This window comes from Oryctolagus cuniculus, chromosome 6 (assembly GCF_051225735.1).
Source record: "Oryctolagus cuniculus isolate XC-2025 breed Fujian yellow rabbit chromosome 6, ASM5122573v1, whole genome shotgun sequence".
NCBI lineage: Eukaryota > Metazoa > Chordata > Mammalia > Lagomorpha > Leporidae > Oryctolagus > Oryctolagus cuniculus.
The window spans coordinates 25,331,471-25,350,584 of record NC_142872.1 but is presented as its reverse complement, the minus strand read 5'-3'; the positions used below and the strand labels follow the sequence as shown (position 1 = coordinate 25,350,584).

The following is a 19,114-nucleotide window of genomic DNA, read 5'->3' as shown; positions in this document are numbered from 1 at the left end:
CCAGCTTTTCCTATCCATTTACTACATTTTTTCCTGGGCAGGAAGCGACCAGGCTCTATTTTGAGTGGAGGACTGGGCAGCACCTCCCTGGGCCTAATGCTTCCTCCCCCGCCAAGAAACCGCACTCGGACAGTGCTCGGTCAGAGGCCTCTCAGTCTCTGCAAAGGCCTGCGGGGCTATTCAAGGGGCCCAGATCCTCCGAGCCTCCGAAAAGCCCATCTTATTTTCTCTTTCTTCCCAACCTCAGCTATTTATAGCTCTGCACACAATAGCTAACCTTGGAGAGCTGCACACTTGGACAGGCTGGGCCCATTGTCTCAGCACCGCCCACGTGCAGCCCGAGGCTACGGGCCCCAACTGGCAGCTGCCTGCAGGGAGGAGTCCAGAGCCAGGGAGAGGAAGCAGGCCCAGCCATTTGGGGCTCTGCAGGTCCCGGAGCCGTCACTTCCCGGCTGTGCAGCCATCCACAGACAGAAGCAGACCGTGGCCTCCTCAAGTGTGCTCACAGCTTAACTGAGGTCTCACTGTCACGTGGTAAACTGCATGATGCACTGGACATATTCTGCACCCCTGAAAACGTCACCACAATCAAGACAGTCAACACACGGAGCCCCCGCCCCTTTGGAATGCTACCTCACCCCGACTCTTGTCACCCCTTCTCCCGGGGTTCTGCATCTAGTTTTCCGCCAAAGAGACCAGTCTGCAGTTTTTAGAATGTGAAGTAACTTGAACCCTATTTTATATACTCTTCTGGCTCTGCTTCGGATTCTCTGCATAATTACCTTGAGATTTATCCACGCTAATACAACTATCAGTATTTTTTTTTTTAATTTATTTGACAGATAGAGTTAGACATTGAGAGAGAGAGAGACAGAGAGAAAGGTCTTCCTTCCGTTGTTTCACTCCCCAAATGGCTGCCACGGCTGGCACTGCACTGATCCGAAGCCAGGAGCCAGGTGCTTCCTCCTGGTCTCCCATGCTGGTGCAGGGCCCAAGCACTTGGGCCACCCTCCACTGCCTTCCCGGGCCACAGCAGAGAGCTGGACTGAAAGAGGAGCAACTGGGACTAGAACCCGGCGCCCATATGGGATACCAGCACCACAGGCAGAGGATTAACCAAGTGAGCCACAGCACCGGCCCCACAACTATCAGTATTTTGTTCCCTTTTATTGCTGAGTCATATTCCATTGGATGACAGAACACAGATTGCTTATTTGCTGGCCTGGTGATGGTCATTTGAGTTATTTGCAGGTTGTGGCTATAAAAATGAGGGTACTGGCTGGCGCCACAGCTCAATAGGCTAATCCTCCGCCTGTGGCGCTGGCACACCAGGTGCTAGTCCCGGTTGCTCCTCTTCCAGTCCAGCTCTCTGCTATGGCCCGGGAGTGCAGTGGAGGATGGCCCAAGTCCTTGGGCCCTGCACCTGCATGGGAGATCAGGAGAAGCACCTGGCTCCTGGCTTCAGATCGGCGCCGGCCACAGCGCGTTGGCCGCAGCGGCCATTGGAGGGTGAACCAACAGTAAAGGAAGACCTTTCTCTCTGTCTCTCTCACTGTCCACTCTGCCTGTCAAAAAAAAAAAAAAAAGTGAGGGTACATGGGGCCAGTGCTGTGGCGTATCTGGTAAAGCCACGGCCTGCAGTGCCAGCATCCCATATGGGGAACAGTTCGAGTCCCCCGGCTGCTCCATTTCCCATCCAGCTCTCTGCTATGGCCTGGGAAAGCAGCAGCAGATGGCCCAAGTCCTTGGGCCCCTGCACCCGCATGGGAGACTCGGAAGAAGCTCCTGGCTTCAGGTCAGCACAGCTCTGGCCGTTGAGGCCAACTGGGGAGTGAACTAGCGGATGGGAGACCTCTCTCTCTCCCTTTGCCTCTCCTTCTCTGTGTGTAACTCTTTCAAGTAAATCAATAAATCTTTTATTAAAAAATGAGGGGACACGGAATATTCACACACAAGATTCGACTTATCTATGTGCTTTCAGTTCCTTTGGGTATTAGAATAGGTGTAGGGTTCACTTTTTAAGAAACTGCCTCACTCTCTCCCCCAAAGTGGTGGTACATTTCATATTCCCACCACAGCGCATGGAGGCTCCAGTTCTTTCCTCCCATCCTTGCCAACACTTCAGGTAGTCTGTCTTCTCTTTCTAATTGTTCTGATGCCTGTAATGCAGTGTTATCTTCTTGAGGTTTTAGCTTGCATTTCCCTGAAGACTACTCTGAGTTTTTTTTTTTTGTTTTTTGTTTGTTTGTTTTCTCATGCACTTCTTTTCCTATCCATTTACTATCTTTGGGGAAGCATCTATTCAAATATTTGTTTATATTTTTTAAAGATTTATTTATTTATTTCAAAGTCAGAGTTACAGACAGGAGAGGCAGAGAGAGAGGTCTTCCATCTGCTTATTCACTCCCCAGATGGCTGCAACGGTGGGAGCTGCGCCGATCCGAAGCCAGGAGCCAGGAGCCAGGAGCTTCTTCCAGGTCTCCCATGTGGGTGCAAGGGCCCAGGGACTTGGGCCATCTTCTACTGCTTTCCCAGGTCATAGCAGAGAGCTGGATGGGAAGTAGAGCAGCCGGGACTTGAACCAGAGCCCATGTGGGATGCCAGCACTGCAGGTGGGAGTCTTACCCAGTACCCCACAGCGCTGGCCCCAGCTTATTTTTTTAACTAATTGTTTTCTTACTATTGAGTTTTGAGAGGACTTTTCTGTGTACTTGCCCATTATCATGTATACCCTTTGCAAAGATTTCCTCTCCATCTGTGTTTTGTCTTTTCATTCTTCTAACATCACGTTTCAAAGAGCAGGGTTTTCGATTCTGATGCAGTGATGTCACTCTCTTCTGTGACTCACACTTCTTTGGCAAAGATTTTTTAGATTCCAGACTAAGTCAAGGTCGGACAGGTTTTCTCCTAGAAGTTTCTCGGTTGTTGGGTCACACATTTAAGTCGATGACCCATCGTTAGATTTTTAAATTTATCTCCATTTTGCAGATGGGGGGAGGTATGGCTCAAATTTTAGTGCCTTTTTTTTTTTTTGCATAGCAAATCCAATTTGCTGTAGAGACGATGCTTTCCTCCCTGGGTTGCCCGTGTGCCTTTGTCAGAAAATCAGCTGTCAATGTGTGGGTCTGCTTTCAAAGCCTGTTCTGTTCCACCCATCCATTTACACATCTTCATGACAGCACCACGCCGTCTGGATTACTGTGGCCTTTTGTATAAATTATTTTTCATTTTATTTTAAAGGCAGAGAGACAGAGAAACAGACACAAAGAGTTCACTCCCCGAATGCCCACACCAGCCAGGACTGGGCCAGGACAAAGCCAGGAGCCCAGAACCCAATCCAAGTTTCCCACACAGGTGGCGGGGACCCGAGTGCTTGAGCCATCACTCACTGCTCCCAGGACGTGCACTGGTAGGCAGCTGGATCAGAAGCAGAGGAGCCAGGACTCAACCCAGGCACGCTCTGACCCGGGGCGCAGGCCCCCCAAGCAGCCCCTGAACTGCTGTACCTGACACCTGCCCCGATTACTACAGTCCTAAAACTGGGTAGCATTTGCCCTTCAATTTTATTCTTCTTTCCCAAAACTTTGGGCTAATCTAGGCCGCTAACTTTTTATATGAATTTTAAAAGCAGTTTGTCAATTTTTTTAAAAAAAATATCAGCTAGGATTTTGATTGGGAGTATATTAAATCTACAGAACATTTTGGAGAAAATTGACAATACTGTCTTCTGACCCACAAACAAGGTATGTTTCTCCATTTAAGTTTAATTTCTCTCCGCAATGTTTGGTGGTTTTTAGAGTATGAATTTTGCAAATACTTTATCATATGTTTCCCTAAGTATTTATAAAAGTGCTTTTGTAAATCCTATTGTTACAAATTCCAACACTGAAATGTTTGTTGTTAGTAAATGGGAATATAATCAATTAAAAATACTGATCTTAAATTCAAAAATCTTATTAAACTTGCTGATTATTCTAGATGCTTTTTTTTTTTTAATTTGATCTTCTTTCTTTGGAAGGCAGAGGGAGACAAATGGTCATACAGAGAACTCCTGTCTGGTGGTTCAGTCCCCAGATGCCTGCGACAGCTGGGCCTGGGCCAGTCAAGACTGGGAGCCAGGAACTCGCTCTCGATTTCCTATGTATCTCCCAGGGACCTAACTCCTTGAGCCATCACGTGCTGCCTCCCAGGGTATGCATTAGCAGGAAGCTGGGACTAGGACTCAGGCACTTTGATATGGAATGTGGGTGTCCCACGTCGCATCTTAGTCACTAGGCCAAACACCCACCCCCATTCTAGTGGTCTCTCAGAGTCCCGAACACTCCCCTGCTTCTTTTGCCGCCTCTCTGAAGCCTGTGGAAGTCTCACCAGCACCCTCCGGCATCCTTGCCCAGGGCGAATCCCGCTCCTCCTTCCAGAAACCTTCTGATGCCAACCGCCCTGCTTCAAGCTCTCTCTCGTGTCTGCACCCTCAGCTGGCTGTGTCTTTCTTCCCAACTTTCCAAACGGCTCAGGATCCCGCCTGAAAACCTGGCAGCACAGCAAAGCCCTCCATCCTGAAGACCCCTCCATCTCCTGCCTCCTCCACCGTGACAGCCCAACTTCCAGAAAGCCCTCAACGCCCTGTCCCCAGATCCCATTCACCCGTCACCCAGCAGGAAGCGGACTCACCCCTGCTGCGAAGGTCCCCAACAAGTCCCCCATTGCCGCAGTCACCCAGAGCCCTCTCCGCTCAACTGCTCACAGGCCCCAGCGCTGTCACCCTCACCTCCGTCTGGGCTCTTCTTCCATTTCCCTGCCTTTCTCTTCTTCTACAGACCCCTGAGCATTGGCACTGCTCTGAGTTCTCGTCTCATTCAGACTGATCACTAATTGCAGATCACTATCCCATCTCCACTGGAAGCCATGTACGTCTGCTCAGGTTGTGCGCTGTGTGACTCCGGAGAGCACACTGTGCTCGCTCAAGGGTAATGCCCAGACTTGAGTGATGTAAAACCTGGCCGTATGTGGGAGCCCTATTTGTACGTGCTCCAAACATCTCACTTGACATCCTACAGAGCGATGGCTACAAGGGTTTTGAAGGCTGGCCTTTCCCCTTCTTCAATGTTGCACATCATCGGTACTGGTAGATGCTGGACAGGTGGACTGGATACCGGCCAGTTTAGATTTCTCCACTGAGAAGTGTCACCAGCCACACATGTGGCGCTGTGTTTCCTTGTGAACTAGATGTTCTGTGGGGCTAGAGGAAGCGCCGCACCATCCAGACACTAGCTGTGTGCCCCACTTCACTTACGTGAGCTCTACTCTGCTCACCCAGCAAGCAAGACCTACCTCTCTGAGTGGGGTGAGGGTTACTGAACCAACGGTACACCCCACCCCCCAGCTTCCGGCCCATCCCTGCTACTCTTGGACATTCAGGCTAATTCCGCTGATCCCACTGGCTAAAGGTTACCCCAGGAAACACAGGTTCTCACTGCTCATGGAAGAGCACAGAGATCATGGGAAGGGAACAAACCCCCCGGGGGCTGCCCTGCCTCACCTCCTGCTAGTTCTCCCTTTCAACTCCACTCCTGCTTTTCCAGAATCACTTAGCAAAGGGTGGGTGCTCTGTGCGGCCAGGCACTGCGCTAGGCCTGTCCTCGCCACACACAGCCTTGTCCTCCTGGCATGGGCACTCTGACACACCTGGAAACATCTTGGCGTCCTGAGGTCTGTACTTGTTAAAGGTCGGAACACACAAGCGGATGCAACCAAGAGCAAAGGAACGGGGAGTGGGGAGGAAAGAGGCGGCCCTGTAGGCAGAGTGTTTAAGGACGGACTCCCAGGAGGCGGCGTATGAACAGAGTGCTAAGAGTCAGGAGAAACTGTGAACGCCAGGTTCGAAGGGCACAGCTCAGGGGTGACGGCAGCGTGGCTGCAGCAAAGCAGAGAAAGAGGAGGGGGCACAGGCACCACCCGAGAGGCAGGCACTGGGTCATCCAGCGCTGGGCGTCTGGACTGCGTGCTAAGAGAGGTTTTCCAAAGTGCCTTCTGAGTGGGGAGGGGGGATCTGAGTCAAGGTTAAAGTAGATGAGGATTTAACATCCAGAGACACGTGGCCACCAGGGGGAGCACCAGGCACGCACTACGGGGTCCAGGCCCCAGTAAGGGCTTCATGAGATGGGTGGGCGAGTGAGTGAGTGAGTCAGAGACAGAGAGAGAGAGTGTACACGGGTATGCATGTATGCACACATATGCTAGGAACGCTTCCCAGAGAAGCAGCTGCTGGCAGTCACGTGTGCAATGCCTCCTGTGCTTGGCCTGAATGGCTCTCTATGGCAGCCTTGCCTCCCACCCCTGCAGCAGGTACTTCCTTTCAACAACCCCGTGTCGGGATGCCAATCAGGCTATCACACTTTAATGCATACACTACTCAGCCAGCAATCGCTCTTCTGTTTATTCTCGAGAAATACTTGGCCACATTCATGAAGAGGTTTGCACAGAGATGTTCACAGCAGCACTGTTTGTACATGAGTGAAAAACCCAGCAAGGACTTCAATCCAGTCTCAGCAGGGTCCGGGGGACTGCAAAACTAGCAGTGGCTCAGCACTCTCCGGGGGCAGCCTGAATTAGGAGAGCTCTCCCGGGCGGGCTGGGCAGGCTCCCACAGAGCAAGCTCAGAACGATGCGTCCAGAGCAGCTCCGGCCTGTCCAAGACGACACAGCCAGAACCCCGAGCATGTTCTAGGATGCTGACATCCTAGCGCGAGGACCAGAGGAGCTGCAAGATCCTTGTGAGACAGCAGAGGTTGCCTCTGTGCGGAGTCTGCATTGGCAGCTGGGGAGAGGTTCAAGGCGGCTCTCGCCATCCATACAGGGTTTTTCCTGTACTTAAGGGTTTTGTTCAATACAAAATAAACCTAAGAAACAACACAGACCTTGAGGTCACACAGCTGGGACGAGGGGGGCTGGGATCCCCAGCCTGGTGTTGGGGACAGCAGTGTGTAGCACCAGGCCCTGCTACTCTGCCCAGTCCCTCACTCACCTAGCAGGTGTTCACTGAATGTCTGCCACAGTCCAGGCCCCGAGCTAGGAGCCGGGAGACAGCCAAGTAGAAAATGCAACCGCTCACTGCTGGTTGGAAACACTCCAAAGCAACACCGACCACACCCCAGGTGGTTCTTCCTCTTTCTTGGGGCCTCCCACTTTGGTTCCATCCGTGGATAACAGTGTCATTCTTTGTAATTCTGAAGAGTCCAGTCACTTGATTCTCAGTTACTTGATTCATCCTCAAAATGGGTTCACTACCACACTCAGAGTTGTGGTGGCCATCAAACAGGGTAAATGCTTAGCCCACAGCCGGATGCACCCAGTGGTGTGAGTTGGGTAAATGGGACATTATTAGTAGTAGTAATAATAATAACATCCCTGAGGTCTCAGTCCCTTTGCTGGCAATCGCACGGGAAAGGGCTCCAGGTGCTCATGGATCTCAAACAATGAGCCAAAGGGGAAGACAAGGGGCGTGGCCTAAAGAAGGAAGGCGTCCCTACAGCTCTGGTGATCATCCATCGAGTCACTCGCCTTCCAACCCGCAAAAACCCGCTCCGATCACCAGCTCAGCACCCAGGTCACCGACAAAACTTAAGGGCCCAGTCTTTGGGAAGTAGCAGGCTGCTCCTGGGCACCCAGACCGAGGGATTTGGGCCACCCTCGGCTGCTTCGGCGCCCCCCGGAAAGCTTCTGGGAGAACGGGACTCCCGAACGCACGGGCTGCCCGACCCGCCGAAGCAGCCGGGGCTCTGCCCACTGTGCGCGGAGGCACCCGCTCTGCGGACCAGCGCAGGCACAGCGGGTGGCACTGGCCTCCGGGTGCGGGAACGTGGGCAGCCCGCCCCCTCCACATCACTCGGCTGGGGTTTAGAAGTGGAGATGGAGGAACCCTCCCGGGGTCAGCATCAGCTTAAAGCAGTTACTCCCTCGTGCAAGGCTGTCCAGGTGTCTGACCCTGGCGTGGGGGTTGGAGACCCGTGGGTGCTTTTTCCTCGGCATTCTCTCCTCTCCTCCCACCTCTACCTCCACTCTCTCCCTCTGTGACCCTGTTCAGCTCCCCGCCATCAAACTGTCTGCACGCCGATGATTTCCAAAGGCACAAGAGGTGACTTCAAAAAGTTCATGGAAAATGGAATTAAAAGGTAACTTTATTTTTATGGGGAAAAAAAGATTTTTAAAAGTCCATGCAGGGCAAAAATCTTCCTGGCAACCTTTTAAAAGGACCTGTTCCTGAACCCATGGCTCTCTTCCTCTCCGTCTCCTGGTCTCTGGTTGGATCTCTCTCTTTCGCTCTCCTTCTCCCTCCTTTCCTTCTTCGCCCCTTCCCTCTGGTCAGGTTTCCCCCAATAAACTCTTTCCCTTAAAAAAAATATCCATGCAGGGGTCGGCGCTGTGGCACAGCAGGCTAATGCCCTGGCCTGCAGTGCCATCATTTCATATCGGCGTTGGTTCGAGTCCTGGTTGCTCCACTTCTGATCTAGCTCTCTGCTATCGCCTGCGAAAGCAGTAGAAGATAGTCCAAGGCCTTGGGCCCCTGCACCTGCGTGGGAGACCTGGAAGAAGCTGCTGGCTCCTGGCTTCAGATCGGCTCAGCTCTGGCCATTGCAGTCATTCGGTGAGTGAACCAGTGGATGGAAGACCTCTCTTTCTTTCTCTCTCTCTCTGGCTCTACCTCTCTCTCTAACTCAGTCTTTCAAATAAATAAAATAAATCTTTTAAAAAAAATCCAGTTTTTTTTTTTTTTTTTTTTTTTTTGTAATATGCATTTCCCATGAACATTTTGAAGAACTCATGTATCTTAAGCCCAGGACTTCTCTGACCTGCAGATTCTAGTATCCAGTACTCTACCTGGAATGTCTGGGATCAAACAGGATCAACTCCAACAGGTCGCTTCCCACCCAACCAACCCTGTTGCTCCCTCAGTCTCTCCCGTCTCAGCAGAGAGCAGCACCATCCACTGAATGCTTGCATCAAAGTCCTGTGGGTTTTACACCACTGCCGCTGCATCCTGCTCCCTATCAGTCTGCCTTCAGCCCCGTTCGCCTGGACCACTGACAGCCACGCACAGCCACGCACAGCCACGCACAGCCACACACAGCCACGCACAGCCACGCACAGCCACGCAGCCGGCCTCCCTGCTTCCTGCTAGCACCTGCCAGTCCAGTTCTTTACACAGCACAGAGGTCTTCCCTTCCTAGTTTCTGGCATGAAAAATGGTGGAGATGCCCAAAGCTCCTGTTGGGGTCACATGAGGACACAGGGCCAGAAGGCCAGCAGGGTTGTGGGGAGATGACCTGAACCCTAAGAAGCACAAGTGGAGACTCGCCCCATCACTATGCCTGAGCCTCAGGTGGAAAACTGTGGGAGGGCGCAAAGTGCATGAAGTTGGCAGATGACATAGGATGGACCGCACGCCCGCCTCTGCTCAGGTGCAGCCCCTACCTGGCTGCCTCTGGGTTGCTCCACGGCTTTTCACTGCCTCCTTTGTCGGCGACAGGAAACAGCATCAGGGCCACAGGTCTCTCCTCTGCAGGGAAACCACCCTCAGCTCGGAAGAGACCTGGGGGCTGTCCTGCTGCATGCTTGATCATTCTAGTATCCTCATTTTTCAACACTTCCACACAGGGCCAGGCAGAGCAGCTGACCTTGACGTGTGAGCCTCGGAGACCTCTCCCGCATTCAGCGGGTGGGGAGCCAGAGAACAGGCCCTCTCCTCCAGGAGAGCAGCAGGGGCCACTTCTGTCCTTCACCCCCATGGCCCGGGGCCCTGGTTTCTCTCTCCTGCTCCTTCTAACTGAACCCCCTCTCCTCAGGGGGCTGCAGCTCAGAGAGGCACAGCAGGTTTGGCTGCTGCATTTCCCAGGTCAATCAATTCAAGTCCCCAGGGTAACCGGTGACCTTGGGGGGAAGGGGATCCTGGGCCTTGACCTGAGGGCGGGCCTGGGATTTCTTCAGGGCAGAGAAGGGAGGGGGCGCTGAGGGACCACCAGTCCTGCAAACTGGGCCCATGGTGTTCCCAGAGATGAGAACCATGTTTGGCTGCAGGTTATTCACTGCCAAGTAGGGGAGGGGCTATCCGATGGGGGTGAGACAGCAATAACTGCAGATCCCTCTAACCGACGCCATCAATACCGGGAGCCTTCTCCTTCCACTTCCCGGCAGAGCACCGGGCATGCAGCAGGCAATCTACACGTGTGTGCAGAAAGGATGGAGGAACAGACGTGCCAGAGACAATCCCACCCCTCCCTGCAGGGAAGTGCCAACTTCCCCTGCTACCCCAGGCCAGGAAAATCCCGCAACTTTCCACAAGCGGCTGTTCAGGCTCCAGAAAAATGAGGGAAAACAAAGCTCTCGAACCTGCACCGCCTCTCTGGCAGCTGTCGGCGAAGCGGCAAACAGACGTCTGGGGAGTCGGCGGAGCCAGATGGAGTTCAGATCACCAAGTCAAGAGCTTTCATCCAGGAATGCTGCCTTTTGCATATTTACATAATGTTACTGATGTGGCTGCTCCTGACCTCGTTGGGAAAGAGAAGTTCTGCTGCGCTCCAGATGTGCGGCTGCTCCCAGCTCACCCTCGCTGGGCTCCCTGGGGCACCAGCTTTGCCTTTGGGGCCGAGAGTGCGGAGCCCCAGGGAGGGAGCTGTGTCCTCTGCCAGACCCCAGTTGCTACCCCAAGCAGAAATGGTCCCTTCCTCTAGGCGTGGAACGTGGGACTTCCTACAACTCCTCCACTCCACCTCCAGAATGCATTACTTCCCATGTGGTTCTGCCGGTCCCAGAAGTATACTTTAAGAAAGGGGGCCCAGCGGGGTGCTTCCAAACCTGCCGAGGCATTGGCACCCCCAATGCCAGGCGGCCCCTGGCCCGGGCGCATTAGCATTCCCAGCAAGTGGGTTGGGCAGGCAGAGCCTGAGGCTCCATCGCACACACGCTGAACTGGCATCTTCACCTTCGCAAGCGTGAACGCCCTGCGCTGGGTGTGTGTTGGGCATGCGAGTTCTGGGCTGCCCACGTACAGCTAAAGAGAACCCTATAGGCTGGAGACCTGCATAGGCAACCGGGTTCCCAAGGCCGGTCTCAGGCATGGTAATGAACTCACCTGGGAGGCTTGTAAAGTACTGGGGGCTGGGCCCCCTTGAGAGCCATTGAAATCAGAGTCTCTGGCTCCGCCCTGGCAAGTCGGAGGTTCCTCACAGGCTTCCCCGCGCACTCAGGGCTGAGACCCCGTCTCCGTGTGCTGGTACGGCATCTTCCACACCAGAATCCAGGGTCTGCTGCCAGAGTTGGCTCTGCCTCGTCTATACCGGTGTCTGCTTGCGGAAATCACTTAGTTGAGGCTACCACAGCAAACACCACGCATGGAGCGGCAGAAACTAAGGAGACGGCAGCGTCCAGGATGAAGGCGTCACCTTGGGTTCCTGCTGGGGGCGCCGCTCTGGCGCCGTGGGGGCCGCCTTCCTGCCGCATCCTCCCTTGGTGGAGAGAAAGACAAGCAAGCTCTCTGCAGCCTCTCTGTAAAAGGGCACTAATCACCTCGCCCCGGCTCCACCCCCATGACCTAGTCACCTCCCAAGGGTCTCAAACGCAGTCACGTCGGGATTAGGGGGCTCAGCAAATGAATTTCGGGGGAGGCAGGATACAAATATTCAGTCAAGTACTCGACCTGAGCCTTAGTTCCTTCCCCTAGAACCGGTGGGCGAATCGAGACTGTGGGGAATCGGCGGCTTAGTATGAAGCTTTGTACCAACCGAGGCGGCAGTAGCAGGTGGCTTTGATTATTACTGGCACCACAGGGCAAGACTGAAGCTGACGGTGCTCTCGGGCTCTTTGTAACCCAGCCCAACCCCCCCTCCCCTTCCCCAGTTCCAGGACAGGCTTGGCTGCCAGAGGGCAGAAACGTGAACACTTAACTGTTAAGATGCAAAGGTGGCCACTTATTCCCAGGAGTTCTGCGACCTCTGTGATGGGGATCAGAGTTCATTGGTCATGTGTGATGCCACTCTGTGTGGATGTCCTTGGGCTGTCAGCTGGCCCATCAGGGAGGAGGCCCAGGGACACAGCACGGGCTGTGGCCCGGACCACAGGAGGGTTCAGAACCCCGGCGCTCTCAGGAGGTCTCTGTGGGCCTGGGCCTCACCCTGCTTCGTGCAGGAAGGACACCCACCTGCACAGCAGGGCCTCCCCTCAGCCCAGGCGGCGAACACGGCTTAGAGCCGCTGCAGACGCCGGGTGCAGAAAACGAAGCTGAATCCACAGGCTTAGCCCCAGACACAGTTTTCCTAGCGTAAAAGATGTAGCTGGAAAAGCGATAAAAGGGGTTTTCTTTTTATCATTCACTGGCACACGGGCCTCTCTATTGGCTTGCTCTTGCTACTTCACAAGTAACCACACAATTAAAATTGAAGTGATCTGTAACAACACCCCTTATTATTTCTCCATTCTGTAAACTCCGAATTCCTGCTGGACTCGACTGGGCTCTCCGCTCAGGGTATTGTCAGCAGGGCTCTTCCTGGGGGCCCCTCGCCAAGCTGGGGTCAGCAGGTGGCAGAACCCAGGGCTGGTGTCTCCCTTTCCTCCAGGGCTGTCAGCCTGGGGCTGCTGGCTCCCCCTGCAGGCCACTTCCTTCCCTTCTCTCCTGCTGCAAACAGCAACGTCACAGAGGGCTTCTCTGACTCTATGGATGCCTGCCACCAGCTGGAGAGAAAATTCTGGAATGGTTAGACTGGCCCTGCCTGGCTCGTCTCCCTGTACCATTCAGGAAGTAGCATTAGGGAGTAAGACTCATGGAAGTCATCTTCAAAATTTGCCTATCATTCTGCTCGTTTCATTTTTATTTTGCAACTTATTCATAATCTACTTTGGCACCATAAAGGAAGATCATAATACATTATGGATGTTCACATTTTTCTCAAAGTCACAACTGATCGGAAAAGACCTCCAATAGTTGACGATGGCTGTCTTAGTTAATCTTTACTTTTGCTTCCTGCTCCAAAACTTATGCAGGGAGAACGTGTTCATTTTGTAGAGAGAAAAAAGGTATCTTCAAAAGCAGAGATCTGTGAGAAGTGAAAAGATAATAAATTAACACCAATTAAGCGGCGCGATACAGGTGCAAGCGCAGATATGCAGATCAAAAGAACAGAGCACGTGGCTCAGAGACAGGAGCTAATAGGATGAGGAAACAAAGCGATGGATCAGGAAGCAAATGACGAATTTCTGGTGGCAGGACGAAGATTTTGAGGTGAAATTAATTATAAACCTAAGTTCCCATTTTAGAGTAAATCAGATTGAAATAAGATTAAAAAGTTAAATTCAAAAGAAAACAATAGGGTGTGTGCAATGGCCCTGGGACGCGTGCCTCTCCCACTGCAATGCCTGTTCAAGCCCTGGCTCTCGGCTTCCTGCCGCCATGCACCTTAGAGGGCAGCAGATTATGGCTCAAGTACTTGTGACCCTGACACCACCGGGGAAACCAGGAGGGAGTTCTGGGCTCCAGGCTTCAGCCTCACCCAGCTTTGGTCACTGTGGGCATTTGGGGAATGAACCAGTGAATGGAAGATCTGTCTGTCTTTCAAATAAGAAGAAAATAAATATTTAAAAATAAAATAGAAATATGAGAAAATAAAAACCAAATTTACAAGTGTGGTTTTTCTGAAGATAAAAATCTGGTCACGGGCCTTTGGTCTAGTGGTTGAAAAGCTCTGGGCGCCCACATCCCACACTGGGGTGCTAGGGTTTGAGTCCAGTTCCGCTCCCTGTTCTTGCTGCCTGCTAGTGCACACCCTGGGAGACAGCCAGTAACAGCTCAAGTCCTTAGATCCCTCCAACCTACATGGGAAACCTGAGTTCCAGCAGTTTAAGGAGAGAACACACAGACGGGCAATCTCGCTCTCTCCCCTCCTCCCTCCCCTGCCTTCTCAAAATAAAATTTTAAAAAATGCTTAAAAATCCAGTTAGAAAGATAACAAGAGGGATTTATTTTTAATCCCTCATTAATGTAAAATCTATGGTCTCCAAAGTCTGTGCTTTCTGAGACGGACTCCCTGGTGAAATCTCTTGGGCACGCACGGATACCCATCACGCCAGGGCCCGGCCACCCCCATGGCTGTGGGTTCTCCTGTGTTGTGAGCACAGGCCCTCCGCATCCCCGTCCTGCTCTCTCCAGGCTTGGCCCCAGCCTGTGTAAGCCCAGGCGTATGCACCTGAGCCGAGTCAGAGGCCCTTCCTCATCACACCTGCTTGCTGGCCTGCTGGCTCCCCTCCTGCTGTCTCACCAGGCAAAGGCACGGGGCTGCTGGCTGATGCCTGCTCAAGCTGTGCTGATGCAGGAGCCGCCATGCCCGGCCTCTAAGCCCAGCGCACTGGGGTGCAGGAGTCGCTGGCTACCCTCAGGGAATTCAGGTCTGCATGAAATGTACTTAGGGAGGGACTCTGAGGGGAGGGGTCCTCAGACGTGTGTGTGTTACAGAGCCCTGTGCGTTCTCCCCAGGAGAGGGCCAAGGCTGGCCTGAGGGCCTGCTGCTCCAGGCTGGACGTGAGTAGGAGCTGAATGGGGTTTGAAGCCGCACCTTGTAGTTCAAGGGTCCCATTCTGCCAGTGCCAGGCCCCTGCCCCGCTGAAGAACTGAGACCAGGTTAGGGGAGTGCGTATCCCCTCCCCTCCCTGTCCCCTAGTTGTCCCGAAGCCGCTCCTCAAGGGGGCTTTGTCGCGTGCCCTACACCTCTGGGAGCTGGGCTGAGAGCCGTCGCCAGGGAGAGGCTCCCACACGCAGATGGCTTCCTCCAGCCTCCATTATTGATGGGCTGCTGCCAGGAAGCCGCGGGGACTTGCCGGCCCCCCGGCAGGGGAAGATGGTGATTTTCCATCTGTTCACTCAAAAACTCATTTCCGTCCAAATGAGGATATTTAATCAGTAGTCTATCCTCCTCGTCCCCGCTATTCCCAAATCCCAGGCTGCCTTCCTTCAGACACAGAATCCCAGCGGAAGAGGAAAGCCGGCCTGCAAAGGCTTAGCGGCCGCGTCTCCTCCCGGCCTGCACTGGGTCAAGCAGTGCTCGCTGACTGGGGAGACCCATGGGTGCGCTTCCTCCCCTAGCCCGCGAGGCCAGCGGCTCGCGGCAGAGCATGGCCGGCCGGCCGGCCTCCCTGGGGACGGGGATGCCTGCGAGCCGCTCTCTGCTTTCCTGAGAGGCCCAAGGAGGTCTCTGGCTGCAGGCTGTCCGACAGCCACTCCAAGCCCCGCCGATAGCTGCCTCTTCCTCTTTTAGGGAACAGCAGGGCCAGGGCCCGGTACGAGCGAAGGGGCCGCCTGGTCTCGGGAAACCAGGCTCTGAGTTCAAACCTTCGGCAGTCTTTCTGTGGGCTGGGCCCTGTGTGCCCCCGAGCGCTCCCACGCTGGCCAGGGAGGCCAGGGGAGCAGCGGGAGCGACTCTGGAGGCAGTGCTGGTGGGGGCCAGGCTGAGCGCGCCCACTGCCGGCTTCTTACCTGCCTGGGCGGTTCTCAGTCCCCGACAAATGGCGGCCACTCAGGCACGGGCACCGGAACAGGAAGTCTCGCCCTCCCTCCCTCACACCGCTCTGGGGATACTCACCCCTAGGAGGGTGCTGGTGACGCCCGCGAGGCTCAGCCCAAGGCCAGGCGCCCTCGCTGCACACAGGCAACGTTCTGAACACGAAGGGCGTGGCAATTTCCCGACACCCTCTCAGCCGGAAGCTCGTCACGGCTGCCCATCCTCGCCGCTCTGTGCCCGTGGCCAGCGCCTCGATGGTGGGTGGGAGGGTGTGCAGCTGGCTGGGCTGAGCCGGGCTCTGGGGGACCTCCCTGCTGCCCTGAGGCTGGAGCTGGAAGGCTCCTGTGAGGCTGCCTTCCTTCCCCACGTCTCAGAGTGAGTGGAGGCCGGGTCATCGTGTCTGAGGCCCGCGGAGGGGCGTGTGAGTGTATATGAATGTGTGTGTATCAGTGTAGCTGTGTAAGTGTAGTGCGACAGTGTACATGTGTTAGTGTGGGTGTACATGAGAATGTGCATGAATGTTCCTGTGTGAGCAGAGTGTGTGCACGTGTGTATGAGTGTGTGTGACTGCATATATGTGTATGGGTGTAGTGTGACAGTATGTGCACGTGTATGAATGTCCGAGTGTGAGCAGAGTGTGAGTACATACACGTGTAAGAGTATGTGTTCAGGAGAGCCTATATGTGAGTGTAGTGTGTAAAAGCACGTGTGTGTGTGACAGCATATATGTGGGTGTAGTGTGACAGTATGTGTATGTGTATGAATGTCCATGTGTGAGCACGGTGTGAGTGTGTACACTCTCATGTGTTTGGGAGAGGCTAAATCTGTGTGTGTGACACACTGTGTGCAGGTATAGAGTGTGATGGTATGTGCATGTGTATGAATGTCCATGTGTGAGCACGGTGTGTGTACACTCATGTGTTTGGGAGTGCCTATATCTGTGTGTGACACACTGTGTGCAGGTATAAAGTGTGATGGTATGTGCATGTGTAAGAATGTCCATGTGTGAGCACGGTGTGTGTACACTCATGTGTTTGGGAGTGCCTATATCTGTGTGTGTGACACACTGTGTATAGGTGTAGAGTGTCACGGTATGTGCATGTGTATGAATGTCCATGTGTGAGCACGGTGTGTGTACACTCATGTGTTTGGGAGTGCCTATATCTGTGTGTGTGACACACTGTGTGCAGGTATAGAGTGTGATGGTATGTGCATGTGTATGAATGTCCATGTGTGAGCACGGTGTGTGTACACTCATGTGTTTGGGAGTGCCTATATCTGTGTGTGTGTGTGACACACTGTGTGCAGGTGTAGAGTGTGATGGTATGTGCATGTGTATGAATGTCCATTCCATGTGTGAGCACGGTGTGAGTGTGTACACTCTCATGTGTTTGGGAGTGCCTATATCTGTGTGTGTGTGTGACACACTGTGTACAGGTATAGAGTGTGATGGTATGTGCATGTGTATGAATGTCCATGTGTGAGCACGGTGTGTGTACACTCATGTGTTTGGGAGTGCCTATATCTGTGTGTGTGACACACTGTGTATAGGTGTAGAGTGTCACGGTATGTGCATGTGTATGAATGTCCATGTGTGAGCACGGTGTGTGTACACTCATGTGTTTGGGAGTGCCTATATCTGTGTGTGTGACACACTGTGTGCAGGTATAGAGTGTGATGGTATGTGCATGTGTATGAATGTCCATGTGTGAGCACGGTGTGAGTGTGTACACTCTCATATGTTTGGGAGTGCCTATATCTGTGTGTGTGTGTGACACACTGTGTACAGGTATAGAGTGTGATGGTATGTGCATGTGTATGAATGTCCATGTGTGAGCACGGTGTGTGTACACTCATGTGTTTGGGAGTGCCTATATCTGTGTGTGTGTGACACACTGTGTGCAGGTATAGAGTGTGATGGTATGTGCATGTGTATGAATGTCCATGTGTGAGCACGGTGTGAGTGTGTACACTCATGTATTTGGGAGTGCCTATATCTGTGTGTGTGTGACACACTGTGTATAGGTATAGAGTGTGATGGTATGTACATGTGTAAGAATGTCCATGTGTGAGCACGGTGTGAGTGTGTACACTCATGTGTTTGGGAGAGGCTAAATCTGTGTGTGTGACACTGTGCAGGTATAGAGTGTGACGGTATGTGCATGTGTATGAATGTCCATGTGTGAGCACGGTGTGAGTGTGTACACTCTCATATGTTTGGGAGTGCCTATATCTGTGTGTGTGTGTGACACACTGTGTACAGGTATAGAGTGTGATGGTATGTGCATGTGTAAGAATGTCCATGTGTGAGCACGGTGTGTGTACACTCATGTGTTTGGGAGTGCCTATATCTGTGTGTGTGTGTGACACACTGTGTGCAGGTATAGAGTGTGATGGTATGTGCATGTGTAAGAATGTCCATGTGTGAGCACGGTGTGAGTGTGTACACTCTCATGTGTTTGGGAGTGCCTATATCTGTGTGTGTGACACACTGTGTACAGGTATAGAGTGTGATGGTATGTGCATGTGTAAGAATGTCCATGTGTGAGCACGGTGTGAGTGTGTACTCTCATGTGTTTGGGAGTGCCTATATCTGTGTGTGTGACACACTGTGTGCAGGTGTAGAGTGTCACGGTATGTGCATGTGTATGAATGTCCGTGTGTGAGCAGAGTGTGAATGTGTACACTCTCATGTGTTGAGAAAGTCTATATGTGTATGGGTGTAGCATGTATGTGTAGAAGTGTATGAATGAACGCACATGCGTGTATAGGAGGTGGTCCCGGGCTTCCTCCTCCCCTGCCCCCAGCCACATTCATTCCCTGGCTCCCCAGCTCCCTGGGGTGGGTGTGCTCCGTTCCTTGCCAGGCAGGGATGGCCAGAGGCAGCCCCACTGGACTCCTTGGATGGGGCCCAGGCCCATCCCTCATTCCTTGGCCTTCTCTCTTGGCTTGGGAAGGCTCTGAGCACATTGTTCCGGGCAGCTCTTGCAGGAGCGTGACACTGAGTTGGGGTTGCATGCGTGGACGTTTTTCCACTCCCCTTTCTGACTCCTGGGTGGGTGGGGGGGCATTCCTGTTCCCCTTCCCAGTGCCCAGCAGCCTGTAAACAAGTCCTGGCCTCAGCCTGCGGAGGCTTCTCGGAGGGCTGGGGAACTGGAGCATTTTCTGGCCACCCTGATGCCACATCCTGCTTGCCAGGGGTTGCTCGGGTGACCCTTAGCGTGGGCGGGCAGAGGGAGCAGGGGGATCGGGAGTCCTAGCGTCCAGGCTTGCTTTGGCCTCTTCCGCCTGCAGCCTGGTGAATCCCTCGCTGTCTGAGAGCCTGCACTGGGCAGCAGTCAGGGGAGGGGTCCATGGTGCTGCCCTGCCCAGGACTATGTGAGTAGCAAGGGGAACGCACTCGGGTGCACAGCCCCCCACCGTGGTTCCTCTCTGGCCGTGGCCGACCTGGCCTCTCATTGCCCCTGTGGGGCAGGCAACCCCATCCTGGAAGCTCTCCTGGCCCCACGGGGAGGGACTCTGCCCTCCTCCCTGCCTTGGAATCGTGAGCGCACCAAAGAGACGTAGACAAGCAG

At 53.5% G+C, this 19,114-nt stretch overlaps 2 long non-coding RNA genes across 2 annotated transcripts in view; both read right to left on the bottom strand.

Moving 5' to 3' along the window:
• The window catches only part of LOC103347879 (uncharacterized), a 36,405-nt gene that overhangs the window by 17,121 nt on the left and 170 nt on the right, over positions 1 to 19,114 (bottom strand). The window contains exon 2 of the long non-coding RNA XR_016236444.1: positions 15,621 to 15,908. This is a non-coding gene — a long non-coding RNA (uncharacterized LOC103347879). The remainder of the gene's footprint in view (positions 1 to 15,620; positions 15,909 to 19,114) is intronic.
• On the bottom strand, positions 10,962 to 15,602 carry LOC149126062 (uncharacterized). The gene is made up of 3 exons (XR_016236147.1): positions 15,515 to 15,602; positions 12,194 to 12,326; positions 10,962 to 11,501 (listed from the first exon to the last, which is right to left on the bottom strand). It is a non-coding gene; the product is annotated as an uncharacterized LOC149126062 (long non-coding RNA).